The sequence below is a fragment of the Balaenoptera acutorostrata genome, chromosome 5, assembly GCF_949987535.1.
Source record: "Balaenoptera acutorostrata chromosome 5, mBalAcu1.1, whole genome shotgun sequence".
NCBI lineage: Eukaryota > Metazoa > Chordata > Mammalia > Artiodactyla > Balaenopteridae > Balaenoptera > Balaenoptera acutorostrata.
In genome coordinates, this window is record NC_080068.1 from 25,002,740 (window position 1) to 25,018,274 (window position 15,535).

A 15,535-nucleotide genomic window follows, 5' to 3' on the forward strand; every position below is an offset into this window, starting at 1 on the left:
TTGCCAGGTAGAGTAATCTTGGTTGTAGGTTCTTCCCTTTCATCACTTTAAACATATTGCACCAATCTGTTCTGGCTTGTAGAGTTTCTGCTGAGAAATCAGCTGTTAACCTTATGGGAGTTCCCTTCTATGTTATTTGTCATTTTGCCCTTGTTACTTTTAATAATTTTTCTTTGTCTTTAATTTTTGCCTATTTGATTACTATGTGTCTCAGCATGTTTCTCCTTGGGTTTATCCTGCCTGGATCTCTCTGTGCTTCCTGGACTTGGGTGGCTATTTCCTTTTTCATGTTAGGGAAGTTTTCAAGTATAATCTCTTCAAATATTTTCTCAGGTCCTTTCTCTCTCTCTTCTCCTTCTGGGACCCCTATAATGTGAATGTTGGTGCACTTAATATTGCCCCAGAGGTCTCTTAGGCTGTCTTCATTTCTTTTCATTATTTTTTCTTTATTCTGTTCTGTGTCAGTGAATTCCACCATTCTGTCTTCCAGGGCACTTAACCATTCTTCTGCCTCAGTTATTCTCCTATTGATTCCTTCTAGTGTCTTTTTCATTTCAGTTATTGTATTGTTCATCTTTGTTTGTTATTTAATTCTTCTAGGTGTTTGTTCTTTAATTCTTTTAGGTCTTTGTTAAACATTTCTTGCATCTTCTCGATATTTGCCTCCATTCTTTTTCCGAGGTCCTGGATCATGGTCACTACCATTATTCTGAATTCTTTTTCTGGAAGACTGCCTTTGTCTACTTCATTTCATTGTTTTTCTGGGGTTTTATCATGTTCCTTCATGTGATACATAGTTCTCTGCCTTTTCATTTTGTCTGTCTTTCTGTGAATGTGGTTTTCATTCCACAGGCTGCAAGGATTGTAATTCTTCTTCTTGCTTCTGCTGTCTGCCTTCTTGTGGATGAGGCTATCTAAGAGGCTTATGCAAGGTTCCTGATGAGAGGGACTGGTGGTGAGTAGAGCTGGGTGTTGCTGTAGTGGGCAGAGCTCAGTAAAACTTTAATCCACTTGTCTTCTGATGGGTGGGGCTGAGTTCCCTCTCTGTTGGTTGTTTGGCCTGAGGCAACCCAGCACTGGAGACTACAGGCTGTTTGGTGGGGCTAATTCTGGAAGGGCTCATGCCAAGGAGTACTTCCCAGAACTTCTGCTGCTAGTGTCCTTGTCCCCGTGGTGAGCCACAGCCACGCCCCCACCTCAGCAGCAGACCCTCCAACACTAGCAGGTAGGTCTGGTTCAGTCTCCTATGGGGTCACTGCTCCTTCCCCCTGGGTTCTGATGTGCACACTACTTTGTGTGTGTCCTCCAAGAGTTGAGTCTCTGTTTCCCCCAGTCCTGTCGAAGCCCTGCAATCAAATACCACTAGCCTTCAAAGTCTGATTCTCTAGGAATTCCTCCTCCCATTACCAGACCCCCAGGTTGGGAAGCCTGATGTGGGGCTCAGAACCTTCACTCCACTGGGTCGACTTCTGTGGTATAATTGTTCTCCAGTTTGTGAGTCACCCACCCAGCCATTATAGGATTTGATTTTACTGTGATTGTGCCCCTCCTACTGTCTCATTATGGCTTCTCCTTTGTCTTTGGATGTGAGGTGTCTTTTTTGGTGAGTTCCAGTGTCTTCTTGTCTATGACTGTTCAGCAGTTAGCTGTGATTCCGGTGCTCTCGCAAGAGGGAGAGAGCACACGTCCTTCTACTCTGCCATCTTGAACCAATATCCCTGTTTTCTTTAAATAAAACATAAATAAATGAAAACATGTTGACCCTAAAGGGACATAAATAAAAATCTGTGCGTCTTCATGGCCTGTTGATACTAAAAGTGGAAAAAAATGAGAAAAAATGAATTGTTTTTGGCTTGGACCTTCTCCCTTTATTTCCCATATCAAATCCAGCCAATATTCCTTGACAGGAGCACAGCAGTGAGAGGGAGTAGGAAAGTGGAAATGTTAGGAATTGATCCAATTAAAAGTGATAGGAGATATGTACCACTTTACATTACATGGCTGATTGCCTTCTTACCCCATTTGACCACAAGTGAAAGCTTTGAGAACTATATCCAGATGCAGTTGCACCTACTTACCAGATCAACAGTGAACACAGCTAACGTTCACTACTGATTTGGTAATCAAGATAGACTTGCAGAGATTCCATTTTAAGACACTTGAATAGCATAGCTGATTTAAGGAAGATAGTACTTTTAGCAAGGATTGGGGGAAAAGTTTCAAGAGTAGCACAGTAATGCTCTAACATATATCAGATTATATTGTGCCTATCACTGCTGTCATCCTAGTTGTGACTGCTAATAATATCTATAAACAGGTAAATCCAGATTGCATTATCTTAAATCTCCAGAGCATGAATGGGTCTCCTGCAGAGTCCTCAAATTTAGCAAAGCATCAGTTTCCTTCTTTTCTTCACTGTTTGGTCCACATTCAGATGCTTTAGACTTGTTCAAGAGGCTTCTCATACTTTTTTTTTAATTAAAAAATATTTTTTTACAGTAGGTCCTTGTTGGTTATCTATTTTAAATATAGCACTTCTCATTTTATATTGACTATATTCAGTGTTGTGTAGTCACAGAAATTAGGCCTCAAGAGACTTGGATTCTGGTGTTTCATTCTTGGAATGAGACATAAAATTCATTTAGGCCAACACCCTCATTTTACAGCAGATGAAAGGAAGACATGAGAGGAGAGCAACTTATCCAAGGGCAGCCAACTGGGTAAACTCAGAGGAAACTATCCTAGCCACCCTCCAGTGTTCCTCACCCTACTAGGCAGTTTCTCTTCCCTCAACTTCTTGGTGACTCCACCTGACACAGAATCAAAGACTCAGCTTCCCCACCTGTGAAATAGAAATGATAGGTATTTTGCAGCACTGTCGTAAATAGAAAAGTTTTGAATGTCCACTGAGTAGTATACTACCTCAAGTATTCCATACATTCATTTCTCATCCTGCAAAAGGGATCAACCATGTTCACTGCAGCCGAAGCAGAGAGCCTGTACCAGAGTAGGCCTTTCAGAAATTCTCACATTTTCAAGTCGTGAACAATTTTTTGCTAATGAATCTGATGGATCAGAGTAGAATCGAGTTTATTTTGCATTACATGGTAATGAATTGTCATATTTTTCATGTATTTCGCCTAATTAAAAAAAAAAGTTTTTCAGTGTAGTCTGAGTATGGCTGAGATATGTAAGTACATTAACAGGGTTTTGGCAGCTTCTCTGATGTAATCAGCTTGATCTTTGGCAGCATAAGAGGCATGGCAGGTTGGAGCAATGGGCTGTAGACACAAGTCCTGGGTGTTTGTTTTGGCTACTGTAGTGTGACTTTGGCTACATTTTTTAACTGCCTTCATACTCCATTTCTTTTCATATGAAGTGCAGACAGAGACGGATGATTTCTAAATTCTTTTCTAATTCTAAGATACAGACAAATCTCAGCTATTTTAATCATAAAGAGAACAAATGTTTGTGGAGTAGTATGGCATTTTCTGTGAAAATAGATTGTCTAATACATTTTTTGAATTAAAGTTACTAAAAATCGAAGCGAAAGAGCAGAAAGCCTTAAATTAGTGGCAAAGGGCCTTCTCTGACAATAAAATGTACGTGCTGGAAATTTACAGTAGCTGTAAAATGAAAACAACTATTAAATCAAAATTGACTTAGTACATTCAGAGACACAAAAATAAAACCTATTAACAGCTCAACAGAATTTAATTGAACACTATGAGTAATAAAAGAGAGGTCCAGTGATGAATGCAGAGAACACTTATGGATGATTCTGAGTTGCAATATTTGACTTTCTGTGAGAATGAAGAGCTGTGTTCCAACCGTGTAGTTGCTGACTTGATTAAAGAAGATAAATTTACATTGGCATGGAGGTGTAAATGTATTATTGTGGTTTTCTCTCCCAGAATGTCTGAGACAGCCTGACACTGTCTGGAAAAGATTAGAATGAGCTCCCATCAAACACCTGGCTCCCAGGGGCCCCTCCCTACCCAGACCATTAACTGGGTATCTCCACCTGTGTCTGGCTCTGCGATGTCCGGCACATGGAGGCAAAGAGGGAGACCAGAAAGCCCATTTGGTGTCGGGTAGACTTGAGATTTTGAATTCTGACTCTGGCTACCTGAGCGACTCACTTAACTTGTCCAAGCCTGTTTCTCCACCTTCAAAATGAGCTTAATAAATAGCAACTGTTACATTGTTCTGACTTATATTTTTGGCTTAGTCTTTGCTGGGATTTACATTCCAAGCTGAGTTTTTACTAGCTTTTATACCAGGTTGCATGCTTCTGGATTTTGTTTGTGGAATAGATATCCCTGCCTGTACCTAAATGATGTCCCTATTCTTTGACTATAGCTCTGTACCCAGTTCCATTTCTTGTTTCTCAGCACCTATGTGTGTAACCATACACACAATATGGCTGGGCAAAGCAGAATAAGCCTTCAAATGAATGACAGATTTTCCAAATAAAACATGAGTAGTGTAAAATCAATGATTTCTTTCTTTTTTTTTTTTTTTTTTTCCCTTTGGTGTGTTAGCTTCTGCTTTATAACAAAGTGAATCAGTTATACATATACAATATGTTCCCATTTCTCTTCTCTCTTGCATCTCCCTCCCTCCCACCCTCCCCATCCCACCCCTCTAGGTGGTCACAAAGCACCGAGCTGATCTCCCTGTGCTATGCGGCTGCTTCCCACTAGTTATCTATTTTACATTTGGTAGTGTATATATGTCCATGACACTCTCTCACCCTGTCACATCTCACCCCACCCCCTCCCCATATCCTCAAGTCCATTCTCTAGTAGGTCTGTGTCTTTATTCCTGTCTTGCCACTAGGTTCTTCATGGCCTTTTATTTTTTTTCCCTTAGATTCCGTATATATGTGTTAGCATACTGTATTTGTTTTTCTCTTTCTGACTTACTTCACTCTGTATGACAGACTCCAACTCCATCCACCTCATTACAAATACCTCCATTTCATTTCTTTTTATGGCTGAGTAATATTCCATTGTATATATGTGCCACATCTTCTTTATCCATTCATCTGTCGATGGACATTTAGGTTGCTTCCATGTCCTGGCTATTGTAAATAGAGCTGCAATGAACATTTTGGTACATGACTCTTTTTGACCTATGGTTTTCTCAGGGTATATGCCCAGTAGTGGGATTGCTGGGTCGTATGGTAGTTCTATTTGTAGTTTTTTAAGGAACCTCCATACTGTTCTCCATAGTGGCTGTATCAATTTACATTCCCACCAACAGTGCAAGAGTGTTCCCTTTTCTCCACACCCTCTCCAGCATTTATTGTTTCTAGATTTTTTGATGATGGCCATTCTGACCGGTGTGAGATGATATCTCATTGTAGTTTTGATTTGCATTTCTCTAATGATTAATGATGTTGAGCATTCTTTCATGTGTCTGTAGGCCATCTGTATATCTTCTTTGGAGAAATGTCTATTTAGATCTTCTGCCCATTTTTGGATTGGGTTGTTCGTTTTTTTGTTATTGAGCTGCTTGTAAATCTTGGAGATTAATCCTTTGTCAGTTGCTTCATTTGCAAATATTTTCTCCCATTCTGAGGGTTGTCTTTTGGTCTTGTTTATGGTTTCCTTTGCTGTGCAAAAGCTTTTAAGTTCCATTTGTTTATTTGTGTTCTTATTTCCATTTCTCTGGGAGCTGGGTCAAAAAGAATCTTGCTGTGATGTATGTCATAGAGTGTTCTGCCTATGTTTTCCTCTAAGAGTTTGATAGTGTCTGCCCTTACACTTAGGTCTTTAATCCATTTTGAGTTTATTTTTGTGCATGGTGTCAGGGAGTGTTCTAATTTCATACTTTTACATGTTCCTGTCCAATTTTCCCAGCACCACTTATTGAAGAGGCTGTCTTTTCTCCACTGTATATGCTTGCCTCCTTTATCAAATATAAGGTGACCATATGTGTGTGGGTTTACCTCTGGGCTTTCTATCCTGTTCCATTGATCTATATTTCTGTTTTTGTGCCAGTACCAAACTGTCTTGATTACTGAAGCTTTGTAATATAGTCTGAAGTCAGGGAGCCTGATTCCCCCAGCTCCATTTTTCGTTCTCAAGATTGCTTTGGCTATTCGGGGTCTTTTGTGTTTCCATACAAATTGTGAAATTTTTTGTTCTAGTTCTGTGAAAAATGCCAGTGGTAGTTTGATAGGGATTGCATTGAATCTGTAGATTGTTTTGGGTAGTAGAGTCATTTTCACAATGTTGATTCTTCCAATCCAGGAACATGGTATATCTCTCCATCTATTTGTATCAACTTTAATTTCTTTCATCAGTGTCTTATAATTTTCTGCATACAGGTCTTTTGTCTCCTTAGGTAGGTTTATTCCTAGATATTTTATTCTTTTTGTTGCAATGGTAAATGGGAGTGTTTTCTTAATTTCACTTTCAGATTTTTCGTCATTAGTGTACAGAAATGCAAGAGATTTCTGTGCATTAATTTTGTATCCTGCTACTTTACCAAATTCATTGATTAGCTCTAGGAGTTTTCTGGTAGCATCTTTAGGATTCTCTATGTATAGCATCATGTCATCTGCAAATAGTGACAGCTTTACTTCTTCTTTTCCGATTTGGTAAAATCAATGATTTCTTTCTTAACTAATAAAATCCAAGTGTTCAGATCAATTGATTCTTAAATCTAACCAGGTTGTTTGCCTAGTATAAGTCTTAATATTGCAACCACCTCCCTCTCCAAACTTTTGAAAAGAAATCACACCTCTTAATATTTTATCTATCGCTCAGATAAGCAAATACCTGATCACTTTCATAAGTCACTAAAGGTTCATCTTAGCTGCTTCCTCATTCCTCTGTGCTGTTTCCTTTTGCCCTTTGTGGGGAGCTGCAGGGAAATAGCCCTAGAATGGGACATTGCTCATGTTTATGAAGCTTTTCCTTCTTATGGGATCACAGAAGAGTAATCCATTATGATTAGTTTTTTTTTTTTAATTGGAATATAGTTGATTTACAATGTTGTGTTGCTTTCTGCTGTATGGCAAAGTGAATCAGTTATACATATACATATATCCACTCTTTTTTAGATTATTTTCCCATGTAGGTCATTACAGAATATTGAGTAGAGTTCCCTGTGCTCTATAGTTAGTATCCTTAAATAAGACGGACTAAACCCACTGAATATTTTCTAAAAGATAGATTGTTTGCATTGAGGTAAAATGAGCAGATCTACTAATTCCTTGGCTGATGGCCCTCTTGTTTAGGAAACCCACATGCTTGCTCTAAAAAGAAACAAATGGGAAATTTTCACTTTTGTACACCAAATAAAACAAAATGAAATGACAATTGGATTTCACTGTGGACCCACAATCTTTGCTTGAGAGAGAGTCTCAAAAAGCAGAAGAGCACGTTCTTACATTTGCTGAAACCAGCTCATCCTGCAGAATCTGAACTAGAAGGTGAGAGCAACCCCTTTCTCACTAAGGGAGCAAAGTCAGCTCAGGGGCCCTGCAAGAGTCAGACATCCAAATGTTCCCATCTTAGGAAGAGGATTGGGGTTCAGAGTGAGGACCATGGAAGCTGGTGAGGCTCTTTAACTGGTTTGGATGTCTTGATGTCAAGAAATATCAGTTGCCATAAGAAAAAGTAAGCATATGGTCCTGCCCAGAGATAGAGGAGGGCTCAAATGTTGAAGACTTTGAAAAAATGCACATTCAGCATTGTTATAGTAAAATCCTGGGACATACCTTTTCATGTTAGATAGTAAACATTTTGTTTTTAAATTTGGCTCACCGCTGCCTCTAAAATAGTCTCCTCTTACATAGTAGGAGCTCACATATCTATTAGAGATATTTCTTTAAAATTCTCCTACCCAGAAGATACTCAAGTGTTTTGAAAAGAAACACCCCTTATGGAATGGCAAGAAGATGAATATTTCTGGCAACTCCCTTTTGCCCTTTTCCTTACCTCCTTCATTCTGACACGTATACCTGTTGAAAATCTTGCTTGCCATGATAGATAATCATTTTGAATGATCTCTTAAAACCTGGAGTTAAAAAATACTATCCCCAAACACCTATTAACATCTCTCTAAAATTTCACTCTCCATTGAACTAACGGAGCAATATATTTTTGCCCAAATCATTTGTTATGGATTCATGGTAGTAACCATGTGGTTTCCATTCGCAGCTGGACAATCAACATTTCTTCAATAATTCTTTCTCTTTTGTTTTTTTTTTTTAATGCTATTCTTGTCTGCTTACATTCTTTTTATGTATGTATGTATGTATGGCTTTGTTGGGTCTTCGTTTCTGTGTGAGGGCCTTCTCCAGTTGTGGCAAGCGGGGGCCACTCCTCATCGCGGTGCGGGGGCCACTCTTCATTGCGGTGCGTGGGCCTCCCACTATCGCGGCCTCTCGCTGCCGAGCACAGGCTCCAGACGCGCAGGCTCAGTAATTGTGGCCCACGGGCCGAGCCGCTCCGCGGCATGTGGGATCCTCCCAGACCAGGGCTTGAACCCGCGTCCCCTGCACCGGCAGGCAGACTCCCAACCACTGCGCCACCAGGGAAGCCCTCTCTTTTGTTAATCAGATCAATTCCACCAAATCCTTTCACAAACTGGAATCCTTCTTGTGATTTATCTGTGACAATTTCCAATGTAGCTCCAAATTTTTTATAGTTGTTAGCAAACCATTCCAGCAGGGGCATGCTCTCAATCAGTTCATGTTCTTGTCCTGTCTCTTTGTCTGTAAAATGAGATTTATCCTTCTCTTGTTCTGGAGTTAGAGAATTTTCTCCTCTTCTGTGCCTTGGCAATGAAGAATATATCTCATTATATCCAGATTTCCATGGACTATTAGAATCTCTACAGCTCCCATTTCTAAAGCCTTTAGTGTATCTTCAACTCCAAAACAGTACTTGCCCGTGTCCTGACTGATTTCATCAAAGTATTGCCCTATTAACTTCTTCTCTTGAATGAACTTCATGTTGGAGAGGACTTTGGTAGATAACTCGATATCTTGGTTGAATCCATTTTCACCACCATAAGATATATCAGCTAATTTGAAAACTTTTGATTGCAACCTCTGATCAAACATATCAGACTGACTTAGTTCAGTTTTTTTTGTTTTTTGTTTTTTTTAAATTTTACTTATTTATTTATAGCTGTGTTGGGTCTTCGTTTCTGTGCGAGGGCTTTCTCTAGTTGCGGCGAGCGGGGGCCACTCTTCATCGCGGTGCGCGGGCCCCTCACCATCGCGGCCTCTTCTGTTGCGGAGCACAGGCTTCAGACGCTCAAGCTCAGTAATTGTGGCTCACGGGCCCAGTTGCTCCGCGGCATGTGGGATCTTCCCAGACCAGGGCTCGAACCCGTGTCCCCTGCATTGGCAGGCAGATTCTCAACCACTGCGCCACCAGGGAAGCCCTTAGTTCAGTTTTAAAGTCAGCTGATCCAGCTAAAATGAGACCAGCCACACTCACTTTGTCCCCAGAAATAAACAGCTGCACAGTAGTCTCAGCTACTTTCCCAACATAGTTATGTCGCTTTTCCATTCATAAACGGGCAAAACACAAGGCTGACTGAACTCCTCTACCATGTTTCTTTGGGAGATCCAAAGTGAGTTTGTGCAGGACTTCTCTTGTATTTCCTTGGAGTGTGCCAAAAAGTGCACCACTACCATCTATTACAATGAAGCCAAACTTTGCTATCATCTGAAAGTAGTGCTATAAGAGCCTCTGTATGGAATTTGTCACACAAATACAATGATGTATTAATTGGTTTGAAAAGTTCAAAGTCAATGTTGACTTTCTTTTCCTTTCCTTCTTCTGTTACAATTGTACCACAGTAAACAACCAGGCCATTTGGCGGTACTTTGTTATAAAGTTTGAGTCTTCGTTGTACAGATGTAATGGCTCCCAGGACTGAAAGGTAGTTTACTCGTGACTTAATGTTAGATGCAGTTCAAACTCATCTGCTAACATTTTTGCCACTCGTGAAATCTGGTCTTTGGGAGGAATGATCAATGATATCATGCTTGTGCCATTGCTGAGGGTCGCCTCCCAGCGTCGGCTCTCGACAATTTCTAATTTCAGTAATTTTTTTTACCTTGCCTTTTGTGACATCATTCACTCATCTTTCCTCCTACTTATGGAAGACTGTTGGAAAAGCATGAACTTTGCCATCAGTTAGACCAAAATTCAAATACTGAAACTTCCACTTACATAGTGTATGATCTTTTAAGTTAATGATTTAACTTTTTTTCCCCCACTGTACTCTTTTATGATTTGAACCACAATTCAAGTCTGAGAATATATAACTGATAGTGATGCTTATTAACACTACAATAGAATTCTTGGCAGCAGTAAACAGTAGAGATGGGTCATTTTTTCTTGCCACTTTTTAAATCTTCACCTTGCAAGGAGTTATTACTTTTTTTTAAATTGAAGTATAACTGACTTACAACATCATATTAGTTTCAGGTGTACAACATAATGATTTCACATTTGTATACATTGTGAAATGATCAACACAGTAAGCCTGAAAAGAAAATCTCTACACAGAGCCAGCTACATGATTTGCAAGGGTCCAGTGTGAAAGGAAAACATGTGGTCCTTGTTCAAAAGACGAGCAAAAAAACTGACATCAAAGGTACTAAATATAGAGTTTTTCCTTTCTTTCTAAGTCTCTCTCAACCTGTCATGGCGTTTTAGTTGCTATTTAATGTTGAACTCTTGGCATGGGAATACTCATTGGGTACAGATGCTCACAGGTGCCCCGTGATTTGGTGGGTGCACAAAATCCACCACTGCACAGCACCACGTCCCAACTGCAGGCAGGGAGATAAATCTTCCCTTCCCATGACCTGCCACCCCAACTCAGGATGGACTGGAGATGGCCAAAGATAACAGCCTACCTGGATAAGTCCATTATCAGGATGGAGAGGGCAAGAAGCTCACCTTTGCCTAGTGACCCGCTGAACAAACATATAGAGGCACTGCCTGCCCATGGAAGGGACAGCCACTGCCAAGTGTGCCCTGAGATGCCGCAGGGTGCCTGCATCACCTGGACCCTACCCATATCCACATTCAGGCCCCCAGAAGAGGCAGGGTACAACAGCGGTTGCTGGGTAGAGAAAAGGAACAAGAGAAATGGGGGGATGGGTGCCATGGTGGCAGGGACGGGCTGTGGAGAACATATCCAGGGAGGGTGGGAGGCAGTGGGAATCCGGGCTGCCTATGAGCGGGACCGCCTGTGAGCTGAGGTTCCAAGCCTCCAAGCCTCCAGTACATGCAGAGAGCATTAAAACCCAAACACAGGGCCCTTCTGAGCTTGCGGCCCTGTGTGACCACACTGGCCCAACCTGCATGAAGCCCACCTTGTCTGTGAATAAATGTGTTTTCTGTTAATCTGGCCAGCGGGAGCTCAGCATCACTGTAATGTCGAGCATGTTTCTCAAGCATTTTCACCAACAGAACAATGGATAGCTAACTCAGAATCCCCATAGGTAAATCACATCATCCTCTCCTCATCCTCCCACATCATCCTCTCCTGCTTTCCCAACACTACCTATGGCCCTGGGAGCACCAACTACTCTGTGAAACACAGTTTGAAAATTTAAGTTAAAAAAAAGGTTTATTCATATTCAACAGTCTAGGAAAACTTTGGCATTTCAAGTTTAATTTGCTCTCATTTTCTATAAAGATTCAAAAGGCAGGCAGCCTGTATTTATAAGAGAAATAATTATTTTAAATATTTCAAAAAGAATATAATCCATTTGGCCTTATATTTAACTATCAGAGTTGAGTAAAATAATCAATTTTGGGTCATTGTTTTAAAATCAGGAATCTAACCTGTTTTCATTTCCCTTATTAGACACCCATCTCCTATTTCTGTTTTCTATTCTTTTGTTACTTTTATCTGAGATTATAGATGCTGATTATGAATTTTCAACAACTTCAAATTTTAAATACAGGAATATTTTTGAGTTTTCACTTTAAATTTGAGAATTTTCTGAAGATACTTTAAAAAGTTCTTTGCATATTTGTAACTAGTTTCATTGCTCAATACTAACCAATTTGCAAGTCCTTCCCCATTTTAGAGACTTTGATCATGATTAAACTCCTAATTGAGTGGAGTACATCCCTGAGGTTTGGTTTTGTTTCTTTCATTCATGAGAGGGGCATGAGTGTTATATTTTTTGGAGCTTTTACACATATAAAAATGTTTTCTGTTACTATGACTCATGAATGACATCATGGTGTGGTTTTGGATTCCCAATCTTTTAATCTTAGATCTCTATAGACATCATTCTATTCTCTACTGGAATTTAATACTCAAAAGAGCTTCCTACTCTTTATACTTGTAATTTAAAATATTTTATTAATTCTTCCTGGAACATAAGAGATGCTGGTCTTTCCTGCATAGAAAAGTATTCTTCTATTATATCTTTGATTATAGTGTCTCGTTTACTTGCTTTGTTTCCTCTTATAGAATATCTTTTTATCAACATAGTAAATCTCTTCTCTCTCTTCTTCATATATATCATACTTATCATTTTTATTATTTCTCCCCCTTCTCTGGGAGAAATTTTGAAGTTTTTTGCTTACATCACTGATTTGATTTGTTTGGCATCAATCTTGTTCCAATGACTTCAGTGAGAATTTTAACCCTGTTATTCCATTTTTAAATTTCTTCAAAGTGTTGTTTTGTTTGTATGTTTGTTTTTACCTCATCCTGTTCTTATCTTACTCTTTGCAATATTTTCATTCTAATATGAAATGAGCTCTATTTAGGCCCAAGATTTAGAGACACATTGCTGGTATAGATGGCCCACCGCCATCCTTGCTGTCACTTGTGTATTGGTCAAAACCATCCTCTCAACTGTGTGCAACCCTGGCTCAATTTCTGATACCTCAGAAACATTCATCTGGCTCTGAAATGGAACATTCGGCTCTTACTATTCAGTGTCTTTAAGGGGGATAACATATACCCTAAGGCAGCCCTCCATGGTTTAATCAGGTGAGTCCGTGAAAAATTGTATTTTGCCAGCAAGCACCACTTCCAGGGCCCTCCCTCCTTCAATTTATACAGCTTTACCTGGAAGGTCATCTCCCGAGGATACATGTCACTCTCCATTTGTCCCTCCCCCGGCCTTGTTATACAAGAAGCACTGCATTGGATGAAAGCAATCTCAGCTGTCTCAAAAGACAGTCAGTAGAGGAAAGTTGCTCAGTTTTCTGATTAATGCAATATCTGTTACTTTAAAAACAAGTAGTAAAAATGAGTCAAAACTTCTTTCTCCCCTTTTCATTTCCAGCTGTGTCATTCTAATTCAGAGAATAGATTACATTCAGGCCACTTATAAAGCTTCTTCATCCAATTGCTCCAAGATTTTAAAGTTGATGGAAATATCCTTCACCGTCTGTCATATGCATTTGATTCCTCACCTTATTTTTAAAGCTATTGTTAATGCTTGCCTTTCCTTATAATTCTGCCTATAATTTATTTGCTAGTTAAGAGATGAGATGGCCTGTCACGATCTCAGCCCAGAAGTCAGGGTCTTCTAAATGCAGGTGTAATTAACAGGCTAATGAATGTCACAGCCATTTTATTAGTGACATGGAAACAATTAACAAAACCAAGTTGAAGCAGTGTTACTGGATGGAAAGAACAGCAGTGTCAGAAAATTTAGAGTTATGATTTTACCCCCATTTATTAATTGTGTGACCTTAAATAAGTCATTTAACCTTCTTGAATCTGTTTATTTTTTCATAAAGGAGCAATATAAATAATGCTTGTTCTAAGGACCTGCAGGGGTGTTGTGAGGACCAAATGGGTGAGCACTTGTCAAAACCCTTCATAGTCATTATCACTCTAGACCCAATTACTGCTCTCACTCCCATGACCTTGGCCTCATCAGTGGCACATTGAAGCAGCTGAGCTAACTGAGCTAACAAGTCATAGGAGTGTTTCATTAATGTTAATTTCTGACCCTTAGCCATTACTGAATATAAAAAGTAAATGGTAATTGTGAGTGCTCTAGCCTCTGCCATTAAAGAAAAAGGAAAAACAGATATCTTTTATTGCCAAGTGTTAAATTTACATGAATTTTACCTACCACTTCCTAGGGTTCCATAAATAGAGCATTTCTTTCATATTTCCTTCCTTATCATCCATAAGAGCATGTGAATTTTCAGACCCTGACTGTACTTACTACCGCTTAGCTGCATAAAGGATAAACCAAATGAGACCAGAGTCACAGATAAACTTTCGCTGTTATTAAATTAGATTAGAATAAAAGTGTAGACAATTGACATTGGAAAGTATTGTGTAGAAAAGGAAGCAATGAAAGATTGGTCTTTAATTGTCTTTAAGGCTAATTGAAGGCAGAGAATTCTAAATCGAGTTCTAATTTACAGGCTAATAAATGCCACAGACGTTTTGTTATTAACATGAAAATTAGCAAACATATAAGAAGAGACTAGCTTGGAATATGGCAATTCTAAGCACGTGGAAATAGAGCACACATCAATTACATATTTTAGTTTTAATCAGTGTATAATGCATTCCCCTAAGAGGAGAGCATAATAAAAACTTCTAGGCTTTTAGCCCTAGTTGCAAGTGCTCATGAATGAAATGGCCAAACTTCATGGCATAGCAAACATTTTTAAAAAGCAAGGACCTGTGTTGGAATATGACAAAACCTTCTCTTTAAGTCTGTAAACCTGTCTTCATTCTCTATGTAATATGACTTTTCCCTTCACTTTGCAAATAAGAAAACTAAGCTAAAGAGAAATTGAAGAATACCAATGTCCTTATCATTTGACACTTTGCGTTAGTTTTTCCTCTTTTCTTCTTAATAAACTAATTATGCCTACAGTTCAAGACTATGTCTTACCCATCATAGACCAACACAGCCTTGGATATAGTTACTCAGTGTGCACTGCCCCAGAGCTACAACCCTCTGATGCATGTTTCTAACACATTCAAGGAAGGAAATGGTTCACAGCAGGTCTGTGATCTTTCCTCTATCCTCTGAGATTCCTGGAAACATTAACTTAGGAAGAAATCACAAGAGGATATTGCAAATTCTGGAGGTTCCCCAAGACCACCCTCATGTGCAAGGATTTGTTAGAAGGACTTACAGAACTCAGAAAGGCTGTTATACTCAAGGTTACAGTTTATTATAGCAAAATCAGCAAAGGGAAGGAGCACAGAGGGCAGGTTCCAGGACTGACTGTTCCAAGCATGAGCTTCCAGGTGTCCTCCCCTAGTGGGGTCTGTGGACAGTGCCTGCTTCTCCCAGCAACGATGTGTGACAGTACATACAGAGTGCTGCCAGCCACGGAAGTTCCCCTAGCCTTGGGTTTGTTTGTTTGTGTTCAGTTTCATTGAGATATAATTGACAAATAAAACTGTAAGATATTTAAAGCCTACATTGTGATTATTAAAAGAATTTTTCAAATCTAGTTAATTAACACATCCAACACGTTACATATTTATCTCGTTTTTTTTTTTTTTTTTAGTGAGAACATCTTAAGTTCTGCTT

General features: G+C 39.4%; 1 pseudogene; it reads right to left on the reverse strand.

Annotated features, from left to right (window-relative positions):
• Positions 1-2,964: 2,964 nt before the first annotated feature.
• Positions 2,965-10,025, reverse strand: LOC102999496 (eukaryotic peptide chain release factor subunit 1-like; annotated as a pseudogene).
• Positions 10,026-15,535: the final 5,510 nt, after the last annotated feature.